The 12394-nt window shown below is 42.4% G+C and overlaps 1 long non-coding RNA gene across 1 annotated transcript; it reads left to right on the top strand.

The window, feature by feature from the left end:
* Positions 1-5409: 5409 nt before the first annotated feature.
* LOC130376340 (uncharacterized) lies at positions 5410-5984 on the top strand. Its single transcript, XR_008893980.1, has 3 exons — positions 5410-5531; positions 5624-5775; positions 5894-5984. It is a non-coding gene; the product is annotated as an uncharacterized LOC130376340 (long non-coding RNA).
* Positions 5985-12394: the final 6410 nt, after the last annotated feature.

Genomic DNA, 12394 nt, shown 5'->3' with positions numbered 1-12394 from the left:
GCCTGAAAGAATAGAAAGCTTACGGAACGGCAAAATGCAGCAGCAACAATAACAACAACAGCCGCCTTCCCAGTATACGGTGATGCGATTGACTCTAGTGTAAAGGACCACATTTAAATGCCACTTATTGATCAAGCTCGCAGCTATGAATGTTAATACGTCTTGCAATTGAACAAGGCAATATTCTAGTTCTGATACACATTTTGACATTGGATATTGATTTATATCATAAATCTCTCTATCGCTTGCTCTCTCTCTTCTCCGGGATAACAGAAGCATATCTGGGGAACCCTAGAGCAAAGAACACTCCCCTTTTGCATGTGCACAGACACAAACAAACAAACACACACACACACACACACACACGCACGCACGCACGCACGCACGCACGCACGCACGCACGCACGCACGCACGCACGCACGCACGCACGCACACCCACACACACACACACACACACACACACACACACACACACACACACACACACACACACACACACACACACACACACACAGTTAATCTGCACGCGTGTTTATTTCCCAACATTATCATAGTCAACATGAAACAGTTTTTCGAAATATATTCTTTCCTAATGTATAATATATTCCTCATTGTTTTGGGCGTCTCTTTGTGCTGTCAATGTGCACAACCATGAATCAGGGCAGGGAATAAGACATATATGACTAGAGCATGAGCAAGAGAGAGAGAGGGAGAGAGGGAGAACAAGAAATATAAAAAAGATAATCACAGGCAACACAATTTCATTAATATCTTGCTGTTGATTTTTTTTTATTGAAGCATGATACTTTTTTATTATCTAGGTATTATATTCATGTTTTGCAAACTTCTCTCTTGCCAAATTACAACAACACACACAGACACACACCATAGCATTGTGTAAGAATTCATTATTACTTCTTGGGGTGGTAAAATTAAGAGATTATATATATACGGGCCATTTGGACCTGTTCGTGGTTGATGCTGTAGAGGGATGGTTGGAATGCCAAACATTTCCTGGTTCAGGCAGGGGCAGACAGAGCTGAATACTGTAATAATGTTCACTCTGACTGGTGATGCTGCAGGATATGCTGCAGGGACCTGCAATACGTGTGTGTGTGTTTTGTTTTGTTTGCGTGCATCTGTTTCTCTGTCTTTTACTTTTTCACGTTTGTTTACTTGTTTGAACCTCTGGACAATGCTTGTCTGGAAAACCTGTTAGCCAGTATTTTGAAATTGTTGTGGTTGCTTTTTTGTTTTAAGTATTCTGTTTGTGCTATGTGCTGTGTGTGTGTGTGTGTGTGTGTGTGTGTGTGTGTGTGTGTGTGTGTGTGTGTGTGTGTGTGTGTGTGTGTGTGTGTGTGTGTGTGTGTGTGTGTGTGTGTGTGTGTGTGTGTTTGTGTGTGTGTTTGTTTGTGTGTGCGGTATATTTGTGTGTGTGTGTGTGTGTGTGTGTGTGTGTGTGTGTGTGTGTGTGTGTGTGTGTGTGTGTGTGTGTGTGTGTGTGTGTGTGAGCTGTGTGCTATGTGTGTGTGTGGGCTGGAGAAAGGTGAATTGGTGACAATGCTCCACATGGAAAGCCATTGCACAGTAAAAAATGGAGTGTCATTATTGCAGAGTAAACTTATTTTCCTCTGGATAGAGTAGTTATAACAATGTACAGAGTAAAATCGTCTAAATAGTAGTGTCAAAAGTGAGAGTTAAGTCGAACATGCACACAATGACCAAATCTACTCTACATGGTGATGATTCCCCGCGAAAGTACTAGAACTGAACTGGAGCTCGAGCTGGCAGTGGCACGTTGGAAATCGTCTCTCTCCCCACTAGCAGACCTATCGTGGTAAGTTTGTATGAATATTTGTAGGTTTTCACCATCTAGCGAGATATTTTTCCACTTACGACCAACTTTTTCAATACATTGACGACAGAGGCGTCGTCAGCCCCTTTTTACTGGGGCACGTGCCCCAGTAAAAGTCTCCAGTGCCCCAGTAAAAAAATATTAAATTAATCTGCAGAAGCGCCGCACTCGCTATGGAATCGACAGGATTCATCAAGTACATCTCCTGCTGCCTCGGGAGTCTTCAGTCGAGCCTGCCTCTTACCAGCCAATCAAAAAACGAAAGGGGCTACATAAAAGCCAATCAGAAAATAGCCCTATTGTATCTGGGTAAGATTTAACGCAACAACCAATGAAAAAAATCAGTTATTTACGGATTCGTCCACGTGACTCTTCTGAATGTTTCAGTGGTAAAGTGTGTAAAGTATGACCAAGTGTTTCTTTCTGTTCAATAGTCTAGATAGAACTTTATCAATCCCCTGTAGGAGAAATTTGTTAATAAAACAATAATGGTAAAAAAAATAAGGAATCTCCCACTTCCGGCTTCCATGAAAGAGAACCATACTAATTCACACAATAGCGTTGATGCAAATCCAGCATTAAAGGTTAATTTAAGGAAGTTCTCTCCAGTCACGCTGAAACTAGTTTGCTAGTAGTAGCGCTTTAATTTGCAGTGTAAGAGAATTCTGAGAAATCTGAATGCTGACAAAATTCTCAGAATTCTGACACTGCAATTTATTTGCACGCTACGACTAGTGAACTACTTTAAAAAAAACTCGACACTGCGACCAGGCGACAAATGACTGGTGAGAAGCTTCTTAAATTAACCTTTAATGCTAGATTTGCAGCACTTTAATTCCCGTCAACTTTGTTTTCTAACACCAGCATTTCCACAACTATGCTCATGTTCGTGACTGCTATAGGCCTACAAAACCATTTATAGTGCATCTATTTTTCTGCTGGGTAATGCAGCTTTAATTTGGGCTCTGATTCTGAATAAATGCCGCTGCTAAACTGTGTGAATAAATAAAGGGAACTGAAATCTAAAGAAGACACGTGGTTTTGATGTAGGCCTACCGTGAATTCCAGCTGAAAGTGGAACATTGCTGCCATCAGGGGAAATTAATGTAACCTAGGCATATTGTAAGTAGCTTTCAATTCCTTGTTTTTTTGTTGATCATGTTTCGTTGGAAACCACGGGAGCTGGAAACAGCCCAGAGTAAGTCATCTCCTTTTTTAACGTTACAACAAATTCACAACTTGTTTGACACAAACAATGACAACTTGATTGCTGTTAAAGAATGTTGCCCACATAATTAGCACCAGTTTTTCAATACTGAGCGTCTGTAGCCTGTAGTTTTATAGCACACACACACACACACACACACACACACACACACACACACACACACACACACACACACACACACACACACACACACACACACACACACACACCATGCGTGCACGCACACACGCGGAAAATGAATAATGAATGAAAAATTGTCTGTCTTCAAAACTTGAGGAAGTTTTAGTGGACAAAAACTTCCTTAACACAAAAAAGGAAATTATGGATATACAGGGTGTTTTTAACATATATGGATCCAACAATGTTCCCAACACTGACACAGATAATTCAGATCATTGCACTCACAATTCCTGTAAACAGTTGTAGTTGTGAGCGATCTTTCAGTGTGTCGAGAAGGCTCCACACCTGGCTTAGGTCAACCATGGGGCAAGGAAGGCTTCACCAACTTTCTCTTTTGTCCATTGAAAAGGAGCAACTATGCAAAGTGAGTCAAAGCCACGTTATTGACCGCTTTGCCACCATGAAGGCGCGGCGATACAGCTTAATAGTGAAAAAATAATCATTAAAAAAGGCTCTATGCAGTAGTGTATGGCCTTATTTAGTTTAATTTAAGAGCTTTGATGGTTCTATAACATTTTCCAGGTTGATTGGTGGCAATGAGCCACCTCACCTTAAGTCAGAAATTCTATTAGTTTTAAACCTTGTTTCTTGCCTTTTTAGTACATGTCGTTCTGGCAAAATGATGCTGTTTCCACACAGCTTCTAAATAAATATAGATGTGTAGACTTCTCCTGATAAAGAGGTGAAGGTCATAAAGAGACTTTTTGTTTATTTGTCAGTTACCTTATTTGTAAATCTTTGAGATGTGTATGTGTTTAAATAAATATAATTGTACGGTACTCATGAATCCATCTTTGCGTCTTTACCTTTACCAGTGCTTTAATATAGCCTACAATATGACAGTGACAATGATTTTGAAGCTTGTACATACCCTTCTGTATCCATCTATTTCATATTGTGCACACGTAAAAAAAAAAATGTTGGCAGTTGGGGGCCTTTGCCCCAGTAAAACTCTAGGTCTAGCAACGCCCCTGATTGACGATGATAGACGATGGTAGGCGTAAAGTTAGGCATGCATAGATGTAGTTAGCTAATCAATATGCCTCACTGACTTCAAGTTCAGATGCATTCGACTGCAATACCACGTCAAGAACTTAGAAGTAATACAGTTGATAACGAAATTCATTTAAATGACACATTTCAGACTTGATTTACTTGTTAACACCGTGCAATGTATGGGTTAGTGATAATTGAAGTTGTTCGGCCGGGTGGGTGACGTTGGGTTAACGTACCAAAATGTTAGCAAGTTAGCTTGACAACGTGGTTTCTGCCCAAGCTGAAATAATTTGCAAGATGTTATGTTGTCGTGCTTGACTTGCCTGTCTGAAAGCAGACATTGAGAGTAATTTCAACAATTGCTGAATGGCAAGAAAGTCATTAGAAAGACACGAGGTTATACTCTCAGCTAACAAGTTTATTAGCACCCCGTATATCAACCTATTGATACTGTAAGAGGAGATTTATTTTTGTGAATAATTGTGTAAAAGAAAATATGATTTCTATGATGGTTAATGATTTGATAAATATATTCTTTATACTATTATTTAGATTGGGGAACTACTTCTTCCTATGTATTTTGTATCCATAGGGTTCACCGTAGTTAGGTTGGGCCGAGTGATACGACGCACACAAGAGGCTAGTTTCAAGTTTGTTACCGGCGACAAGGGTGCCACTTGTCTGTTTTCTTGAGCGGAGAATAAAACATATACAAGTTTCTCTGAAGAAGCTGTCCCCGTGCTGTTCTTACCCACGACCCCAAAAATAGACTTTATTAAGGTGACGCTAACTTACACCCAGCGTTACAATACCATAAGTCCGTGAGTGTTTATTAGACCATTACGTTTTCTAATAACTTTGCTCTGATTCTTCAGAGAATATTTGATGGATATTAACAGTTATTCAACCTTCCTTAAATTTAAATTTAACAGAAAATGCTGCTGCGTGTCTCGTTTGGCGGAGTGCAGAAGTACATGAAGCTGCCTGAACTAACATTCGGTGATTTCTTGAGAGAAGGTTAGTCACTAAATTTGGATTGAAAGTAGCCTAATCAAGTGGTGGCATATTGCAATTGTTTCTCATCAGAACATTTTGTGCACTGTTTATTTCTTTTACTCTAGTGAGTCTAAAATTTAACATTGCTGAAGACAGACGGTTGGACATCAAGGTTTATGACCAGTCTAACACAGAGGTCGACTCTGAGGTTTTTGAGGAGATCGTACAAGAGTTCCATGGACCTTTCCTAATTTCATTGGCCAATGAAGCACCTGGTAATTGCTGCCTACCTGCATAAGACTACACACACATCGTTGAAGTGGAAGTGTTGAACTATGTAATTGTGTTCTTATTTCCCAATGCTCAGGTTACCCTCAGTCCACGTCATCTCCATGCTCTATTGCATCTGAAGACACAGTGATCCTCAACTTCTCGTTGTGTGACCCAGCTGAGGAGCCAGTTGCAGCCGAAGGAAGTCAACCTAAAAGGCCTTGCCGCATTAACTATGAAGCAAAAGCTGTGAGTTGTGTGTGTGTGTGGGGAGTTTGATTCACATGTTTAATTTGAGGTGCATCTTATTTGTTTCATAATTTCCAAGTATTTTTCAAAATACTATACTGCACATTTTATTTCTTAGCTGATTGAAAAAATCTTGACGACAAAGCCTGGAGGTGACCGTGTCATGGAGGAGTATGCGAAAACGAAATCAATTACAGATTCAACCAGAAGACAGCTCCTCAACATACTTACTGCAGAGATGACGGAAACACATGGGTAAGTATCGATCAAATATGTTATCATGAGACATTGTTTAAACATAGCAATTATTGTTTAGATCATGTTGTTCAATGCTATCTATGAATGTTGATTATTGAATACACCAGGACATCGCCGCCCCGGAGTGTAAAAGTGATGTATGCACAGGGGATTGTCGCTCTGTTTCCATACCTTGAAGACCCATATTCACAGAATGGCTATGTAAGTAAAGGTTTTAAAATATATTTGCCCTTTAAACTGCTGAGATTTCTCTCTCGGTCGTCCTCAGACGAGCTTCCATCGGAGTCTCCAATCCTCTCGGTTCTCCATACACCCGGCCAGCTCCGAAGAACTTTCAGCTCCCGCATCTTTCTTAAGCACGTCCACGTACGTTAGCGCGGAACGTCCTCGCGATCGATGCCCGCGCGTTGGTTCCCACAGGACCAGCCTGCTGGCCGGGAGCTCCCGATGTCTGTGGCAGTGGCCGGCCAGCTTCATCCTCCTGGATGCTACCTTCTGGCTGAGCCTCGGCAGCCGCCCGTACAGATCCTTGTTGGTAATGTGGGCATTCTGGTCTACATTCAGCACTGCTCGTAGCATCCTGGTGTAGCACCCATCCAAGGACTTCTGCAGGGTGGGCGTCAGGGTCCAGCTTTCGCAGCCATACAGGAGGACGGACTCCACAGTGGCATGAAATAGGCTCAGCTTTATGCGACGGGGAAGATTTGAGCGCCACACGCTTGACATAACATTCAGGGCTCTCCACGCCATTGCCTTCCTGACCTTAAGGTCTTGTTCTGTGGAGTTTACCCAGGAACCCAGGTACTTGAAGTCATTGACCTCTTGCAAAGAGCTGCCTTCTGATGTTGTAATCGGCAGATGGTCTGTGCAGATGTTATAGGTGATTACCTTAGTCTTCTTTATGTTCAGTCTGAGGCCAACCTTAGCACATTCCACCTCTACTCTGTTCAGGAGTTCCTGTGCCTGCTCCACGCGGTCAGACACCAGGCAGATGTCATCTGCGTAGTCTAGGTCTGCCAGGGCTACAGCAGGGCTTCTTCTAGACTTCCTTGGTGTGATTGTGAAGCCCAGCTCCTGCTCCCGCCCGTTGATGGCTTTCCTGAGCGCGTAGTCAAGGGCTATGATAAAGAGGAAGGGGGCAAGAGTATCCCCCTGCTGCACCCCTGCCAGAATGTCGAACTCCTCGCTGATGCCATCTGGGGTTACCACCTTGGCTCTTGTGCCCTTGTACATGGCCTCTGTGGCCCGGAGTAGATTCGGGGGGACCCCGTAAGCTTTAAGGATTTTCAGCATCATGCTTCTGTTTATTGAGTCAAATGCTTTTTTGAAGTCAATGAAACATAGCACCGCTGTCAAATTGTTCCTCTTCACTTCCTCAATGATTCTCCTTAAGGCCAGGATCTGGCCTACGGTGGTCCTTCCCTTTCTGAAGCCATTTTGGTTGTCCCTCAGGTGTGGGTCAATGGCGTCCCTAATCCGGTTTAGTATCATGCGGTTGTACATCTTCGCTATGACACAGGTCAGGCTAATGCCACGATAATTGTCCGGCTTAGCCAGATCTCCAGACTTGACTTGGGCACCGGGATGATATTAGAGAGGGACCATATATCGGGTTTGATGTTTTCTATCAGAGCCTGGTTGCAGATCTCCAGTATGATGTTATCGAGATCGCAGTGTTTAGGGACCTCTGGGGGGATACCGTCCGGCCCAGCACTTTTTCCTTGCTTCAGGGTGGACTTCACTGTGGCAAACTCCGTAGCTGTAAAGGGGCCATCGTCAATGTTGAGGTTTGTGAGGACTGCAGGTATCTCTTCCTCAGCTCCGTCCACTGTTGGGTGGGTGCCTAGGAGATCCCGGAAGTGGGTGAACCAGGAGGTCACTCTCTCCTCTGGGCTGCAGCCTGCTAGCTGTCCCTCTCTCGTCTTCTTGCGCCCACTCATCTCGTTTATGACCTTCCATGACTCCTTGTATCTCTGTTTGCCATGTTCTGCCTCCACCTTCTTCACCTTCTCCATCAATTCTTCCCCTTTGATCCTGTCGTAGGTGCTGAACAGCTGCTGTTTGGCGCTGTTCAGCTCCTCCCTACTCTCTGCGGTCCCCACTCTCTCAAAGCTTCTGCGTGCCTCTTCCACCAGTGTCCGCGCTCGCACAACCTCCGGGTGTTTGGACCTAGGAGAGGCTCTATGTCTCCCCTTTGTTGGCACCCATTTCCTGGTTGCCTCTTCGTTGGCGGAGATTTACATTTACATTTATGCATTTAGCAGACGCTTTTATCCAGAGCTCAGAGATCATATGAATGTATATATCACACTGTGCCTACATTATACATAGGAACATTACTACGATCCTGAAAGTGGTTCAGGCTACATTGCATGGCGGTTGAAGACAATTCAACGAAAAGCTGCTGAGGAAAGAGGTCCTGCAGTTAGTACATCTCCTAAAGGTAATATTTATCATGAGGTGGAATTATCAACCTGTGAAATGTGTTTAAAGGAGGATATGAAACTGTGTAGTTATTAACAGCAACAACAAAATTGTCTTGTTCTAAAGTTGGTGGGCCAGGCCATGGGCGTACTAGACCCTTTACTTCCGACAGAGTCCTGACTGACGAGGAAGTGGAATGCGCTATCGCTTTGTTGAGACACACTGCTGATGAGGAGACCATCCGTGAAAAGATGAAAGTCACTTTCGCATACCGCCACGCCATGGTCAATGATGAGAACAAATCAGCAGAGGTCTTCTCAGTATTTCCACGGTTCCTAGACACACCAGGACTGGTATGGCATCTACATTCATTGAATACTGAGACATATTGTAAAATGTAGCGCAAGGTACCAACTCAGGTTGTCCTCCTTTTCTTCTTTTTTTTCTTTTTCAAACTACAGGTGGAACAAGATTTTAGAGTGATGTTTGGTGAGCAGACTGCCAACAAGTTCATGGAGAGGTGGCCTACCACTTTCAAAGCAGGAGTCATTAAGGAAAGCCATGGACTAGTCCCCTCCACAGACCTTCTTGATTTAATGCGCAACGCTGAGACATCTACCGAAGTTGAAAAAGGTAAGTCTTTGAATGTGGAGAAGCATGTTGCTAAATATATTGAGGATGGTGGAAAATTATGGCATAATGTTAACCTGATACTTGTTGGCCTCTAGGCTGGGACAGTGACATGTCTGCCATCATACTGCTGCTACATCTGCTACCACCATCTGCACAGGGACGAAAGAGGCCAGGGAAGATATCAGCATCTAATGCAGTTGATCACCTCATCAAATTCCAAAAGGTACACTAGACATTAATCAAACCTCATCCCTCCCACCACCACCCACCCCCCTGCCAACAACACCTCAAACTCCAAACATCCACCAACACACCCCAACTCCAACCTACCCACACTCACTACCCCTTTGTCAACGCCACCCTACACTCAAACATCACTCACCCCCAAACACACACACTGCAGCCGTGCATCCCCTCAAACATCATTGTATCATTTTATCTATCTAATTTCTGTCATCACTCAATGTTCTACAATACACACACACACACACACACACACACACACACACACACACACACACACACACACACACACACACACACACACACACACACACACACACACACACACACACACCCCAACGTTATACACCACATACTACTATGAGCACCTATCCCACACACAGCACTCTTCCCTTTGAACCTTTCTTTCTTCTGGAGAACCTTACAGTTTCACTGCATGTGCTTTGCGCAAGTAATTCTATGCATGTGACATAAAATTCTTGAATCCTTAAATTGTTGAGAGATTGGAGTGATATCATGTTATTGTTTTAATAAATAGTGTTGTTGAATGTGTTTTGTTATAGACGGGAACAAGCGTGCAGCAGCATCTTGACAACATCGCTCAAAGCAGTCAGCCATACCTCCTTGCTCAGGGACCCACAAAAAGCAGCATTCACTCTTTCTTCATTGCCATCGACAAGCATGCACTTCCATGCCAAGCCACCAGCTCGGTTGGAGCCCTGGATGAGCTCTTCAAGGCCCACTATGTGTTTGGTACATCTTACAGTCCTGCCTTGAACAACTTTTTCACTTTTCTGCAAACTTCCATTTACAACATTGACGTGGGGAAAACTAAGGAAACGCCAAGAATTGCAGAGTTGCGAGCGAGAATGGTGCGTTAGGCACTCTTGAAATTAAACAATGAGGTGCTTTCTTTGCAGCAATGTCTTTGGTGAAGCAAACAATCTAGTAAAGCACCACAAAGTAATACTTTGACTCTGTGCGGGAAGGACTCTTTATCTTCAATGTGGCCAAGTGGGATGCTCACGTTTTTTCAATAGTTTTTCTGGTCTTAGGAAGCATCTGTGTCAAGTGTCATGTGAATAGTGCATGTGATGTTATTGTTGAAACTGAACCTATGTATGTTGTCCCATATTGTTATCTCTGAGGAGTTATCAGGAAATAAATGGTGCTACAGTACCTGATGGTGTGTATTGTCTTATATTATAGCAGTTAAAAACATTACTATTTCATTAAAATAAAATAAAATAAATATTAACTATATAGTGTATTTTAAGAATAGCCTATTTAGAGTGGAAACTACTCTATGTAGTGAAATCATTTTACTCTAACAGTGTAAACAGTGACATTATTTAACCATCAAACCCAAGACAGATTGGACGCATACACAAAGCGTGTGCTCTCGCTCACTCTCGCACGCCCGTACACAATCACTCCAATTCAGTGGCGGCTGGTGAATTTTATTATAGGGGGGGCAGAAAGTTTGTAAACCAAACCCCTGTAGGGGGGTCTGGGGCCCTCCTCCCCCCGAAGATTTTTTTGTGTCTTTCATATAAAAACGAAGCATTAAAGACAAAATAGAACATTTGCCCCTAAAGACAAAATAGAACATTTCCTTACAAAGACTAATGGAGCCGAGGAACTTTTTTTTTTTACTCAATTTATTTGCCTTGTAGAATTAAGCAAGATTAAAAGTGCAAATACATCAATAATAATTCGGAATTACCGGTATACACAAGTTAACATTCTCTCTCTCTCTCTATCTGTATGTGTGTTTGTGAGAGAGTGAGTGAGAGAATGTAATTCTAAAAGGGGTGAGTGTGTTACGGATAATCTATTGTGTTGGTAACTTCACTCATAAATATATCTACAGTTAAGTATGCATTTAGACAAATACGATAAAATATCAATATAATATGTGCAACCTTTTATGTGTGGTTGTTCAAGACACACTGAAGGCATGATGCCATCATAGGTTTGCAGAGAACTATATACAATATACACACTGAAGGCATGATGCCACCATAGGTTTGCAGAGAACTATATACAATATACACACTGAAGGCATGATGCCACCATAGGTTTGCAGCTATATATACACACTGAAGGCATGATGCCACCATAGGTTTGCAGAGAACTATATACAATATATTTCATTTCCAATTTTTCTGAATTGCATCGTCGAATTAAAGGAACTTCTTAAGGCTCAATTTCCCGAAAAAAAAAGTTTTAACATTATAGTCAACGGAGAAGGCTTGGGCGATTTTCCACGTCGATGAATTCGCCCATAGAGGCGGGACCATTTGAAACGCGACTTGAATCTGACGATTCTGATTGGACAATGACAGATAACAGGTCTAAAACACTGAAAACTACTTTTGCCGTGATAGAATAATAATAAAAAAAATCCTCTTTCTCCCATTTGGTAGTGCGTCGCCCAAATCGCCCCTATACACCATCCGCCCCTGCTCCAATTTATCCAACTCCAAGGCTAGGCTGCTTCACTAAGACCACAACTAACCACAAGGCCTTCATAACCATGCAGTATGCACGCACAGTCGCACACACTCATCTTATACTAAACAATCCGTTTTATCATCAACATTCAGTCACGCAAAGATTTAAAGACTAGCCTCTTACCATAAGTTAGAAATGGACCAAAAGTATGTGATTGATACAGTCTGGTTTTGCTTTCGCTTGCTATCCGTTCTTACTGACTTCTCAACATTACTCTTTTTTGTGTTAGGCGCACATGGCTAATTTGCATACGCGCACAGGATTGGCTGGCTTCGCAAGGCAAATAATAGAACATATTTAATTATCTTTTCATCTGTCTATCTATCTATCTATCTATCTATCAACGCATGTGTCTAGTTTTAATGTGATGTATTTTGTGTATGTCCAGTCAGACTTGTTGTCTCTTGTTCTGTGTGGTCTTGTTATGTAGGCCAGGGCTATTCAAATAGAAATTCAGTTGGGCCAGGCATTTTCAGCAGTAAGTAATGACAAATTTTGGACCAACACAAATGAATGTATTGAAAAACGCAAACGTTTTATTAAT

The sequence above is a fragment of the Gadus chalcogrammus genome, chromosome 22 (assembly GCF_026213295.1).
Source record: "Gadus chalcogrammus isolate NIFS_2021 chromosome 22, NIFS_Gcha_1.0, whole genome shotgun sequence".
NCBI lineage: Eukaryota > Metazoa > Chordata > Actinopteri > Gadiformes > Gadidae > Gadus > Gadus chalcogrammus.
Note: the sequence above shows the minus strand (reverse complement) of the source record. Positions and strands in the feature narration are given on the sequence as shown.